The 15,078-nt window shown below is 37.0% G+C and overlaps 1 protein-coding gene and 1 pseudogene across 5 annotated transcripts in view; one reads left to right on the forward strand and one right to left on the reverse strand.

Moving 5' to 3' along the window:
- Positions 1-15,078, forward strand: part of LOC141513404 (rho guanine nucleotide exchange factor 11-like) — a 134,654-nt gene that overhangs the window by 27,234 nt on the left and 92,342 nt on the right. The gene's annotated exons all lie outside the window — the stretch shown is intronic.
- On the reverse strand, positions 11,771-12,288 carry LOC141513403 (adenosine 5'-monophosphoramidase HINT1 pseudogene; annotated as a pseudogene).

The raw sequence follows: 15,078 nt of genomic DNA on the forward strand, positions 1-15,078 counted from the left end.
CAAGTCATTTTCCTTCCTTCTTTCTTTCTTTTTTTTTTGCAAGGCAGATGAGGTTAAGTGGCTTGCCCAAGGCCACACAGCTAGGTAATTAAGTGTCGGTCGGACTTGAACTCAGGTACTCCTGACTCCAGGGCTAGTGCTCTATCCACTGCACCACCTAGCCGCCCAAGGCAAGTCATCTTCTCTCTGACCTCCATTTCCTCTTCTCTAAAAAAGGATTGAAATTTTAGATAATCTCTAAAATCCTTTTTTAACTTTATATTTGTAATCTTAACAATCTTGACAATAAGTTTATATCCTTTGCCCAAGCTCCCTGCTTCTTAATAACAGTGACAGCTAAATTGTATGTGATGATTTTGTCTACTTGGTACTTATCTTTTTGACTATGACATTCCTCACAGTTTTCATTTTGGCATTTTAGAAGGAGACTGATAGTTTCTTTTTAATTCTACTTTGCCCTGATGGGTTCTTTCTATTTCTATTTTGCCCTTTGATTCTAAGAGAACTTTTAGTTTTCTTTTATGATTTTTTTTTGAAATATGGTTAGGCTCAGATACTTGGTGATAGGTGCCGCTCTATATCTGCCAACTAGAAACACCTTGCTGTGGTCTCTCATAGAAAGATTTTTGTTTTTACTTTTACAAGGTCATTTATAGAGAATTTGTCTCTAATATCAAGAGTTTTGAATATGACCAAGGAAGAGAAGCAATTACTTAGCCTGAGTGAAGTGTCCATATATGGAAGAGTAACAAGAAGAGACTGATAAAAGTCCAAAGTCAAATTTTATGTTTTATTCTTCTCCTTTGTCTGATGTTGCCTTTTAATTTAAGGCAAGTCCCTCTTGGAATTATAGGATGCATCATAGCTTTTAGAGCTGAAAGGAATCTTAAAAGTCATCTAAGTCTAACCTCACTTTGCAGATTAGGAAATTGAGGCTCAGAGAAATTATTTGTCCTTGATCATATAAGTTTTAATCATTGTCCTGGATGAGAACTCTACCTCTCTTCTTCTACCAATGGCCAGGAATTTGGTTCAGTGATTAGAAGAGTTGGGAATTCTTAAGTTTGAACTAAATGCCACTTGAAAGGAGTGCTATTGAATAAATGCATGAGAAAACTCTTATTTAAGTGCTTAATATGTACACAACATTGGGGATATAAGTGTTAAAAGTAAGGTTGTGTTTAGGAGCTTGCATTAAATGAAATGAGATAGCAGGACTGCAAGCTCTAGTAGTCCTTAGAGTGTAGAGGCAAAAGTACATGGCACATCTTTCATGTCATCTTTATTAATCAAAAAAAATCTGAGGTTGAACTATTTGATGGTGCCAGTGAGAACTTCCTTTTGTGGGTCTTCTTTAACTGTGACTAGAGAGTTCAGTCTTGGTAGGGAAATAACTGAAAGTAGGGACAGTTATCTGGTAGATACTTCTCTTGGGTGAAGGCTTCTGATCTGTTTCCCACCAGATTGAAGGGGGGGAAGTAAGGTATTTGTGAATTGAAATACCTGGTTTCTCCTGACCCTCCCTCAAGGATTCTGGGGGCTTCAGCTAGACTACTCTGTCTTCTGTTCAAATTTGAGGTAGTAGGGTTATCTTAAATATTCCACTACTCCTAAACTCTTCTCACTCTCCTAATCTCATTCTTTTTTTATTTAAAATTTTTAAAATTTTATATCGTAGGTTTTTATATTTCTAATACTTCTTCTCCTTCCCAATAGCCCCTTGTAACAAAAGTTAAAAAGAAAAAAATTGAAATATTTCAGCAAAACCAACAAATTCCCTGCTTCTGCAATGAAGGGTTGGAGGTGCATTTTCCTAAATGTTTTCTTGGGCCAACCTTGGTTATCATAATTGCGCAGTGGATAGATCTGATATTTAAAATATGTTTTATTGCTGTCTTTTGTTTTTATTTCATAAATTTATACAAATAGTCATTCTAATTTTCTTATATTAATAAGAAAGCATAGTTTGTAATAGGTAGTAGTTAACATAATTCACAACAGATTTATAATTTGTTACATATCTTTGCAGTTAAGCTAATACCCTCAATACTAAAAGCAATTTTAAAATGTAAAAGCAATTTTAAAATGTTGTCCAGTTAGAACTGAAAATAACTTTGTCTACATTTTAAAATAAAACAAAATTTTAATATATGCTTATATAATTCAGGTGTGTGTGTGTGTGTGTGTATTTAGGGGTTTTTTTTTTTTGTAAGGTAATGGGGTTGAGGTGGCTTGCCCAAGGCCACACAGCTAGGTAATTTTTTTGTTTTTGTTTTTGTTTTTGCAAGGCAGTGGGGTTAAGTGGCTTGCCCAAGGCCACACAGCTAGGCAATTATTAAGTGTCTGAGACCGGATTTGAACTCAGGTACTCCTGACTCCAGGGCCAGTGCTCTGTCCATTGTGCCACCTAGCCACCCCTAGCTAGGTAATTATTAAGTGTCTGAGGCCGGATTTGAACTCAAGTGCTCCTGACTCCAGGGTTAGTGCTCTATCCACTGAGCCAGCTAGCTGCCCCTATATATTTATTTTAAAGAATAAGTGAAAAACAGTCAGCAAAACTGATCAATATATGGGGGTGGGGGTTCAAAATTTGTGTTATGAATAGCTTCATTTTCAAAGCCCCTGAAACAAAATCTAAACTCTCACCAATTTGAGTGATCCCATGCTCTGGAAGTTATTCCCTAATTTTTTCTTTTGTTTTTTTCACACTCATTCCCTCTTTTCCAATTAATTTGTATATCTTCCACTCCAAAAATATGACCCAGAACTCACTTGCTTGTGAAGTTTTTGCTTATAACTTCTTGAATCTTATTGCTCTTTGTTTTTTATGCCCTCTTAGCAATTACCTGTATGAGGTTGTAGAAAGAACATTGAATTTACAGTCAGGATTTAAATTTAAATCCTGTTTTTGTCACTGATTACTGGTATGAGTTTAGGCAACCCACTTAATTGTCTCTAGGTTTCAGTTTCCTTATCTGCAAAATGAAAGTGTTTCACTTAGATAATCTCTAAAGATCTCTTCCAGTACTGAATCCTATCATCCATTTTATGTTATCTTTATTTACATTTTTATATGTCTTTTGTTGCTTTATCTCCTCTTTTATTACTTTCATGTTTCATTTACCTCTCCATAGTTGCTGTTTTTAATCACTGTCTGTTTGGAGTCTTACCCTTTTATTAGGGTTGTTGTTTTTTTTTTTTGCAAGGCAAATGGGGTTAAGTGACTTGCCCAAGGCCACACAGCTAAGTAATTATTAAGTGTCTGAGGCCGGATTTGAACCCAGGTACTCCTGATTCCAGGGCCAGTGCTCTATCCACTGCATCCCTAGTTGCCCCCTTACCCCTTTATTTACTAGGATGCCAAGTGGAAAGATAATCTTCAAAGATTGATCAAAGTATTGTTGGAAGACTCATGATAGTGAAAGTATTGGTTCAGCCCACTGTGACCAGTAGTTTACAACTGATGTCCATTGAGAGTACTACAGTTGTTTCCACAGATTACTTTATAACCTATGTTCCTCAGGCTGAGAAAAATAATATAGACTCTCTCCTCAGCCTCCCAGAGCTGGTCATCCAAGCAACCTCTGGGACTCTCAATTTTATTTTTCTCCTTTGGTTGTATCTCTGCTGTTTTTACTGTTGGCACCAGGGATTCTGTTATCTGGGAGCCTTATGTGCATAATAGCTTCCAAAAAATTCTTTCCCTTTAGAGGAAATGAGGGTGGAGAAATTAGTTCAGGGAATAAAGAAAAGAAAATGGAGAAGAGAGAGAAAAAATACTACCAAATATTTCTGAAATTCTCCAGAAGAGTAGAGGCAAATATATAACTGGTATTTCAGTTGAAAGTGACATAGAAAGGGCTGGTATGTCTGTTAGCAGTATTTCCCATACCCAAATCTCCAACTTCCCATCAAAACAATTCTATATTCTCTGCTTGGTATCTCAAACTTCAGATGTCTCTTAACTGAGCTTCTCTTTGCCTTTGTATTGACTTCTTTTGATTTCCTTGTTTGTATCAGAAGTACCAGTCAGCTCTTTCAAAAGCTTGGTGTTATCTTTTATTCTTTCTTCCTCCTCATTGCTCATGTCCAAATAATTACCAAGTTTTGTTAATTCTGTCATTACCTCATCTCCTGAATCTGTTGTCTCTTTGCTATTTCTGCTACCTGGACCACACCTTAGTAGAGGCCTCCTGGAGCCTAACAGCCCTCTTTGTGCATTTAGTCTCCTATTTTTTTTATGCAGTTATCAGGATAATCTTCCATTTGTATACTTCTGGCTACATCATGACTGTTGGAAAAAAGAAAAAATCTTCAATGTTTCTCCAGTTCATCCTCATCTGCCTGACTTTCAAGAATTTGTATAGTCTGACACTATTTTGCTTTTCTAGCTTTTTTACTTCATACCCTATTTCCCTCACTGACTCCCTCCATTATTTCCTCTTGAGCCAAACTGCAGCATCCTGTGTCCTGTATCTATACCTATCCTCTCCTTTCTTACTTTGCTTCTTTGCCTTTGCTCATCCCATTGCCTGGTCCAGAAAGCTCTCCCCTCTGTTACCCTTTTTGAATTCCTGTTCATCTTTAGTGATCATAGAACCTAGAGTTGGAAAGGATTGTAGTAATCATCTATTTCAGCTGTCTCCTTTTGCAAATGAGAAAATCAGATCAGAAGTTGTAACTTGTCCAAAATAAGGGCAGAGACAGGATTTGAACTTAATTCTCCATTCTATGTTTTTTTTCCATAATTAGGTCCCCTCTTTTAAGAAGTCTTCCCTAGTTGGTCCCTGGAACTTTTAAAACACTTATTATTCAGTGTATTATAGTTATGTTACATTTTCCTACTATACTATCAATTTTGTGAAGACACCAAGACTGTTTTATCTAAGCTTTGTGTCTGGTCCATTTGTAAGTGCTTTGTACATAGTAGGCCTTTAATAAATGTTTGTTAAATTGTATTGGAAAGTGCTTAGGTCACTCTAGAGCTTCATCCTCAAATCTCTGGTTTATTTCATTTCCTGTCCTGATGATTGGAATACTTCCTGAGTTCATTGGTGCACTTTAAGTTGTGCACACACCCTGACATCATAATTGGATAAGCCAAGAGAGAAACCTGGCAGAGGCTTGGAATCCACTAAATATAATAATCATCATAATGCTTAGCATCTGCATTATGTCTTTATTTTTCAAAGTACATTCTATCTATTATCTTTCTTTATCCTCACAAACATCCCTATTAGGAGGAGCTTGGGAGATGCTGGGTGAGGAGAGAAGCCAAAGGGCATGCATCCTCAATGGACTTGGTTTTCTCTTCCTTATTTTTTCCTCTCTGTTCCTCCCACTCTTTCCCTCAGGACACTTCATTCCCAACAGATGCTCCCAGTTTTGGAATTGTCCCTTGTTAGGGGCTTTTGGCCCTTTCTATCTTACAATCCAAGACTAGGATGCCTCCCTTGCCTTGGCAGTAATTAGTAGGGGAGACCACTTGTCTTCTTGGCTGCCCAATCTGTCATCATCAATCACATGAAGAACCTTTTATATGAAAGCTGCAAGGTTAGAAAATAAATTGGCTCATGCAGGGAGACTTGAAAGTTTAGAGGATGATAGCCAGCAGTTTGAGGGGATGGGAAGACATAACCATCAAATGATTCCTGGCCTGGAATGAGGGCTTCCTTTTTCTGCCATACTAATATCAGGGCCCTGCATCATTGCAATCAAACAACAAGCATTTATGAAGTGCTTTGGATTATATGCAAAAGCATTGTGTTAATTTCTGGGGGAAAAAAGAAATAAACTTATATTCTATTGGTGGTGGTGGGAGCACTTTGTAAATCAATATTTACAAGATTGGACAAGGGGCGGCTAGGTGGTGGGGGCAGCTAGGTGGCGTAGTGGATAGAGCACTGGCCCTGGAGTCAGGAGTACCTGAGTTCAAATCTGGCCTCAGACACTTAATAATTACCTAGCTGTGTGGCCTTGGGCAAGCCACTTAACCCCATTTGCCTTGCAAAAAAAAAAAAGATTGGACAAAAAGTAACCTTAGAGAAGAAGTTCAGAGTAACTGAGGAGACCAGACCAGGAAAGGATTCTTGCAGAAAGTGGTATTTGAAATGAATCTTGATTTTTCATGTCTCAAACTTTAGATTCCTCCCTTAAGGCACAAAGTAAGTCTCACTCACATCTCTCTCTTTCCTTCTCTATCTCATAGGATCTAATATAGTGCCTTATACAGGGTAGGTACCCAAATATTTGTAAGTAGGATAAATGATTAGTCAAGTGGGAAAATTAGAGAAAGTTCCATCAGAATAGGTGAGTTTGGTATAGAGGAATATATTTACCATATTTCCCCATTTATTTTTTGAAAAATAAATTTATTTATTTATTTATTTTTAAAAATTTGGGGTCTAAAACTGGGAGCATCTTATACAGTGGTTTTGGTTTTTTTAAATGCATTTCCTGCTTTTTTGTGCTTGATCTTTGCACTCATTGTTTCTCATCTGTTATCAGTATATTAGATTACATTTCACCAATTCTGTCCAGAAATGGCTCAGAAAAGATTTTTGTACAGTGCTGAATTTAGGTTAAAAGTGATCCAGTTTGCAAAAGTGAATGGAAATCATGCTGCTGAACATCAGTTTGGTCGTCCTCCAACTGAAAAGCAATTTTTGAGACTGGCTAGGGGAAGAAGAAACCCTACTGAAAACACCCCAGCCAGAAGACCACGAGAGGCAAGTCAGCAAAATGGCCTGATTTAGAGAGGGGATTGAAGAGATGGAAAGGGCCATTGGAATTCCTGTGTTCACAAAGTTGGTTCAGCATGAGGCAAGAGGAATTGCTGATGAAAAAGACATGATTGATTTCAAAGGAGGATATAGTTGGTGCTTCAGGCTCATGAAATGGAATGGACTAAGCATGCATCCATGCACCAGATTTGCCCAAAAGATGCCTGAAAGTTATGAAGAGAGGGTCCTTGAATTTCATGATGAATAAAATTTGAGTTCAATAACTTTATGTAAAACATTTTTTTCAAATTTCAGGCCCCCAAATTAAGGTACGTCTTATACATGGGAGTATCTTGCACATGGGGAAATACAGTAGATTCAGGATAGTGACAAAATTTCAGATGTAGGGGAGGCTAGGTGGCTAAGTGGATAGAGCACCAGCCCTGGAGTCAGGAGTACCTGAGTTCAAATCCAGCCTCAGACACTAATGATTACCTAGCTGTGTGGCCTTGGGCAAGCCATTTAACCCCATTGCCTTGCAAAAACTAAAACTAAGATAAAATAAACAAAAAAACCCCCAAAATTTCAGATGTAGCAATGAACAAGCCATGTTGGAAATGGTAAGCATTATTGCCTAGCTGAAGCAGAGAACCTGTTTAGGGCGAGTTAAGATGGTGAACTGCAACATGGCATAGTGAAAAAACTACTACATTTAAAGTGAGAAGACTTGGGTTTAAATTCTACTCCTGCTAGTTAGTTCCTGTGTAACTAGAGGAATTTACTTACCCTCACTAGACCTCATTTTGTAAAATTTATTTATAAAAATGAGGTGATTGGTTTAGATCTATTCTAAGGTCCTTTCTAATTCTAAACCATATTGAAGGTAGAGTCTGAGCAAACTTTAGAGAAAAGTTGAGTAACTGGATAAGGTGGGTTTTAGAAGAATATGCCAGGTTTTTGGCAAGAGGAAGAATTTCAGACAGAAGCAGCCCAAGTAGGAGAAAAAATTGTAGAACGATATAGATGGAAGGAACCTCAGAAATAATCTTGTTCAATTGTTATATTTTATAGATGAAGAAATGGAAACCCAGTTAGATTTAGTCACTTACTCATTAGTGCTAAGTGGTGCAATGGATAGTCCTGGGCTTTGAGTTAGGAAGATTTGAGTTCTCATCTGACCTTAACTTCTGAGTAGTCCATTGTCCCACACATGGGACAAAATTATTTACATCTGTAGCTTTGTTCTCTGAATTCTATTTCTATCTTTAACTTCCTACCCCACTGGATATTTCTATTGTTATTCAACTTGGATCTATTGAACACTTAACATGTTAGAGGTATGATGGAGGATGCAAGCAATGTTATTTAATTACCTTACCTAATATTAGATAACTAAGAGGTAATTCCTCTATGAAGTTCACAATCTAATAGTTATTTCATTTAAATTTTCTACTATTATCTTAAATTCATTTTCTTTAAAATAGAATCTATTTTCTTTTCTTGTAAACCAGCTGCTTTCTAAACTTCCCTACTTTTGTCATTATTCTTCTAGTCATCAAGATTTGAAACCTGAGACACTTAACTGCCACCCTAACCACCATATTCAGTCACCAAGTCCTTTTTTCATAATCTCTTATATCTTCCTTGGGGCATTTTTGAAGTTAGTGGGCATGACATGGATAAATTGGAAAGAATATTTCAGATGCCATGTGACCAGGACAGAGTATAACCTTTGTTGTATTGTATCTAAATTATTAAAAACCTAAGATTTTTTTATTAAAGATTTTTTTTATTTTGTTTTACAATTTTTCCCCTAATCTTACTTACCTCCCCCCACCCCCCCAGGAAGCAATTTGTCAGTCTTTACATTGTTTCCATGTTGTACATTGATCCAAATTGAGTGTGATGAGAGAGATCATATCCTTAGAGAAGAGACAAGACTTCTAAGAGGTAAAAAGATCAGACAATAAGGTATCAGTTTTTCCCCCCTAAATTAAAGGAAATAGTCCTTGGACTTTGTTCAAACTCCAACAGTTCTTTCTCTGGATACAGATGGTATTCTCCATTGCAGACAGCCCCAAATTGTCCCTGATTGTTGCACTGATGGCATGAGCGAGTCCATCAAGGTTGATCATTGCCCCCATGTTGCTGTTAGGGTGTACAGTATTTTTCTGGTTCTGCTCATCTCACTCAGCATCACTTCATGCAAATCCTTCCAGGCTTCCCTGAATTCCCATCCCTCCTGGTTTCTAATAGAACAATAGTGTTCCATGACATACATATACCACAGTTTGCTAAGCCATTCTCCAGTTGAAGGACATTTACTTGATTTCCAATTCTTTGACAGCACAAACAGGGCTGCTATGAATATTTTTGTACAAGTGATATTTTTACCCTTTTCATCATCTCTTCAAGGTATAGACCCAGTAGTGGTATTGCTGGATCAAAGGGTATGCACATTTTTGTTGCCTTTTGGGCATAAAAACCTAAGCTTTTTAGCCTGCTGTGTCACAATATTGATTCATTTAGTTAGTCATTTGTTAAAGTCTTCAGGTTTTTTCTTTTAATTTTTTGTAATTCTGAACAGGCATACTTTTTTATTGCACTTGACTTTATAATTTCTGCAAATAGTACATTTTTTTAATGCATTGATGGTTTGTGGCAACCCTGTATTGTGCAAGTCTATGGGTTCAGTTACTCCAACATGTGCTCACATTGTCTCTGTGTCATATTTTACAATTCTCACAATATTTCAAACTTTTTCATTATTATTATATCTGTTATGAAAATCTGTGATCAGTGATCTTTGATGTTACTATTGTAATTTTTGGGAAGCCACACTAACTGTGTCTTAACTTAAATTGATAAATGTATATGAATATGTTCTGACTGTTCTATCAACAAGTTGTTCTGTCTCTTTCTCTCCTGGGGCCTCTCTGTTAAATGAGATATAACAATATTGAAATTAGTCCAATTGATAACTCTGCAATGGCCTCACTTCCTTCAAGTGAAAGGAAGACTCAATCAATGTAGCAAACTCACTGTTGTCTTATTTTAACAAAGTTCCATAGACACCCCAGCCTTCAGCAGTTGCTACTCTGATCAGTTAGTAATAACCAAAATCAAATTTAAAGACAATATGATAATGTAGTTAAAAAATTCACTAAAAATTTAATTTAAAAATGTTATTAAACTTGTAGGATATAAGATAAATCCATAATAATCATTGGGGTGTGTGTGGGTACGTGTGTGTGTTTCTTGCCCCCTCCAGAAATATTTATTTATTTGTACCATCGTTTTCTTTTTCAATTTTGAGTTCCATATTTTCTTCCTCCTTCACCCACTGGGAAGGCAAACAAAATACATAAAATCGTGCTAAACATATTTCCATGTAAGCTGTATTGCAAAAAAAAAAACACAAACATGAGAAAATTATACTTCACATTGTACTCAGATTTGATCAGTTCTTTCTCTGAAGTTATATATAGCATTTTTCTTCATGAGTCTTATGAAATTGTCTTGAATCACTTCACTTTGAATTATTTCATATTTCTTGACATCTTTTTTTCTGAAACCCCTTGTCATTTCTTATAGCACATTAGAACTCCATCACAATTATATGCCACAGCTTGTTCAGCCATTCTCCAATTGATGTGCATCACCAACAATTTCCAATTCTTTACCACTGGCATTTCTATATAGTACCAACAAAACCCCTGTAATAAGTGAGCTTAGGTATTTTTAAACTATTTGTTGCTCATGGGTAGGATGCCAATATAATTAAAATGACAGTATTACAATACTACATTAATTTACTTAATCAGTGCCATACCAATAAAACTCCCAAAGAATTACTGGAAAACAGCTGGAAAAAATAAATTTCACATAGAGGAGAAAAAAGGTCAAGAATCTCAAGACAAATAATGAAAAGAAATGGGAACGAAGGGGTTTTTTAGTACTAGGTCTTATTCTATACTACAAAGCAGTTATTAAAACAATTTGCACCAGTTAAGAAGTATATTGATTAGTGGAACAGTTTAGGTGTACAATATACTGAAGCTAATATATCTAATACCCTAGTATTTGATAAATATAAAGACCTCAACTACTTAGGAACTCACTATTTGACAAAAAAGCTGCTTGGAAAATTGCATAGTAAGACTGAAGAAATTAGATTTAGATCAATACTTCACCAATACAAAAGGTCACATTGTAACCAAATTAGAAAAACACTGGGAAAATTGCACATCATATTACTGGATAGAAGAAAAGTTTAGAACCAAACAGGAAAGAGGATCATAGAAAATCTGATCTCCCACTCTCCCACTTCAATAAACTCCAGGGACTCCCTTTAACTTCTGGAATCAAATATTCTCTTTTTGATGTTCAAAGTCCCTATATTCTAGCCCTCCTCAACACATTTCCAGTCTTATTACACTTTAAACTCCCTTCTGAATTTACCCTCTTCCCAACTCTTTGATCTAGGAACACTGGCCACCTTGATGATAATAATGTTGATGAATCTAACATTTATGTAGTGTTTACTGTATGTCAGGCACTGTGCTTAAGCACTTTACAGTTATTTTCTTGTTTGATCCTTATAGCCAACCTGGAAGGCTGCTATTATCTCCATTTTACAGATTTGTGAGAGGCAGACGTTAAGTGACTTGTCCAGGGTCACAGAACTAGTAAGGGTCTGAGGCTGCATTTGATCTCAGATCTTTCTAATTCCAAGCTTGTGTTCTGTCTGCTACACTATCCAGCAGCCCCTAAAATAAGACATTTCATCTCTCTGCTCTTTATTTCTTTCTTAGATTCAAATTTTATACTTAAAATTCTACCTTTTAACTAGAGGGTCTTTCCACTCCCTCTTAATTCTAGTGCTTTCCCTCTGTGGATTATATATATATATGTAGCTTGTTTGTATTTATCTGTTTGTATGTTGTCTCTCCCATTAGATTGTGACCTCCTTAAGGACAGGAACTTCTTCTCCCCTTTCTTTTTCCCTAGCATTTAGCACATAGTAAGCTCTTTTTTTTTTTTTGGAATACAGATAGCCGTCTTTTATTGTATACATTTTGAAGTGATTTCTCAATGTTTTGTTTCACAGAAAACATTAAGTATACTCAATTTAACATATATAGTAGTAAACATGCCTTGCTCCTGAAATAAATCATTCTAACAATTTAACCAGGAGGCCATTTTATCTGACGTCCTCCAAGAACATGCAGATGGATATGATAGACAGATTGCCCCCCATCTGCACCTTCGTTGATAACCATTCGATAACCTTTCTTCAGCCCCAGGTCAGCTGCACATTTCTTGCCAACAATCATTAAGTATCCAAGAAGATTTTCATCCTCCTCTTCTGCTACAGATATCTGGGTAATGGGTTTCTTGGGTATCACTAGGAAATGTGTTGGGGTTTGTGGGCAAACATCATGAAAAACAAGACACTGGTCATCCTTATAAATGATCTTGGCCGGGATTTCCTGCAAATGATTTTGCCAAAGATGGTGTCTCCCCCCAGCTGGGCAGTCTGTGCCTTGGTGATCTCATCTGCCATAGTGGCAGCTGTGCCCGGTGGCGACTCTGCCCAGCCGGCTCCCGCCACCTCAGGGAGCTGCGGCTCCAATGGTCCTCTGCCTGGGGTAAGCTCTTAATACTACTTGACTGAGATAAAATGGATGATTTTAGTTACTCAAAATTTTAAAAAATTTTATATAAACAAATCTAATAAAGCTAAGATGACTAATAATAGTTAATATTTATATTGAATTTTGTGCCAGACAGGCACTGTGTTAAGTACTTTATAATTATTATCTCAGTTAATCCTTTCAACAACCCTTGGAGGAAGGTGTTATTATTAACCCCTTTTTACAGTTGAGGAAACTGAGGCAAAGAGAGGTTAAGTGACTTGCCCAGTATTTCATAGTTAGTAAGTGTCTGAGGTTGTATTTGAATTCAGATCTTCCTGACTTGAAACCCAGCTCTTTATTCACTGGGCTCCCCAGCTGCCTCAGGACACATTTAACAGGAAAAATGTCTTTGCAGAAAATCTCAGTTAAACATCTTTCTACCTCACTTAAATGAGATCTTTTCTACTCACCATTGGTACATGGAATGTGCGCACATTCATAGACAGTGCAAGATCCAATGGACCAGAAAAACACCTTACCACCCTCATCAGTGCCTAAGCTCCTAACAAGACAAACATTGATGAAGTTAAAGAAAAATTTTATGAAGACCTGGAGACCCTTATCATCAGTGAACCAAAAGAGGACAAGCTTATAATTCTGGATGATTTTAATGTTAAAGTAGGGTCAGATACCAAATGTGGCAGGGAGTCTTTGGGAGGAATGGAGTTGGAAGCAGCAACAGCAGTGACTGAAGACTTGTGCCATCTCATGACCTCATCACAAACATTGTCTTCCATTTACCTAAACACAATAAATCTTTCTGGATGCATCCTTTAGCAAAGATTGGCATCTCTTAGACTATGTGATTGTCAGGAGAAGAGACAGATAGGATGTGAGGATGACAAAAGCAATGTGTGATGCACAGTGCTGGACTGATCACAGAGTAATCCTCTATAAGCAAAATATTCATATTCAACCAAAGTGGTAGCCCTAAGGCAAAATGAATATTAGAAGAATTAATATCAAGAGATTAGAGTGTTTCTTTGAGCAGGAAGAGTTTGTTGCTGACTTGGAGGAAAAACTGAGCCAACATACAGTTGGCAATGGTGAAAAAGAATGGGCAGCTTTCAGAGATCTGGTGTACAGCACTGTATTGCAAACACCAAGACTGATTTGATGAAAATGATGGGAAATACAAAAACTGCTAAATGAAAATCGACAACTTTACAGGGTTTACCAACAGGATCGTTCATCCATTTCTAAGAAGGCAACATTTAATTCCATCAAAAGTAAAGTACAAGTAAAACTTAGAGAGATGTAGGACTCTTGGCTCAGTAAGAAGGCAGATGAAATTCAATTTTATGCAGACGATTAAAAAAACAAAATGCTTTTATGATGTCCCATCTCAACTACTCAGTGCTGATGAATCCATATTGATTAACAATAAGGACATGATCCTAGAGAGATGGACTTGAACACTTCATAATAGACCATCATCAATCAATGCAGAAGCCATTGACCATTTACCACAAGTTGAAGGCAATCAGTCCCTAGATCAAGTTTCAACTGAAGAAGAGGTTTTGAATGCCATTAGGCTCCTTTCAAGTGGAAAAGCATCTGGTACTGAGATCTACAAGGTGGTAAGTCCATTGCTCATCTAAAAACTGACTGAAATTTTCCAGGTCATTTGGCATGAAGGAGGTTATCTCCCAAGAAAGAATGCCTTCATCATCTATCTCTGTAAAGGTAAAGGAAATAGATTATCCTGTAACAATCCTGTAACAAGAGTATTTCTCTTTTAGTCATTGCTAGTAAGATTCTTGTAAGAATTCTCAATAGACTGATCCTTCACTTGGAAGATGGTCACCTCCGTGAGAGCCAGTGTGACTTCAGAAAGGGTCAAGTAACAGTTGATATGATTTTTGCTGCCAACAACTCCAGGAAAAATGCCAGAAGCAGAACAGAGGTCTGTATATGACATTTGCAGATCTGACCAAGGCCTTTGATACTATAAGTCATGAGAACTTATGGAAAATTATGTCAAAATTTGGTTGCCCAGAGAAGTTCATCAGTATTGTATGTCTGTTTTGTGATGGCCTATGTGCCCGGGTCCTGGATAGGGGACAATGCTCTTGAGATTTACCAGTCACCAATTGAGTGAAACAAGGATCTGTCTTTGCTCTCATAATTTTTAGCATGATGTTTTCAGCCATGTTATTAAATGCCTTCACTGAGGATGAACATGGCCTCAAGGTCAGTCTGCACTGATGACAAATTCTTCAACTTGAAAAGGCTACAAACTGAGACCAAAGTAGAGGGAATGTTGGTGCATGATCTTCTGTTTGCAGATGACTATATACTCAATGCAGCCTCTGAAACTGAGATGCAACAAAGTATGGATCAAATCTGTTGCTTATGCTAATTTTGCTCTAATGATTATCACCAAGAAAACACAGGTGTTTCATCAGCCAGCACCACACCATCCATATTTGGAACCATTAATTATAGCAAATGGAGAAGTTTTGAATACTGTGGACAAGTTCACTTACTTTGGCAGTGTCCTTTCCAAGGAGTTATACATTGACAATAAGGTTGACACTTGCTTTGTGAGAGCTAGCTCAGTATTTGGGAGGCTTCATAAGAAAGTGTGGGAGAGAAGAGGTATTAAACTGACTATCAAACTGAAGATGTGCAGGCCTCATTACTGGCCTCATTAC

This window comes from Macrotis lagotis, chromosome 2, assembly GCF_037893015.1.
Source record: "Macrotis lagotis isolate mMagLag1 chromosome 2, bilby.v1.9.chrom.fasta, whole genome shotgun sequence".
Classification (NCBI taxonomy): Eukaryota; Metazoa; Chordata; class Mammalia; order Peramelemorphia; family Peramelidae; genus Macrotis; species Macrotis lagotis.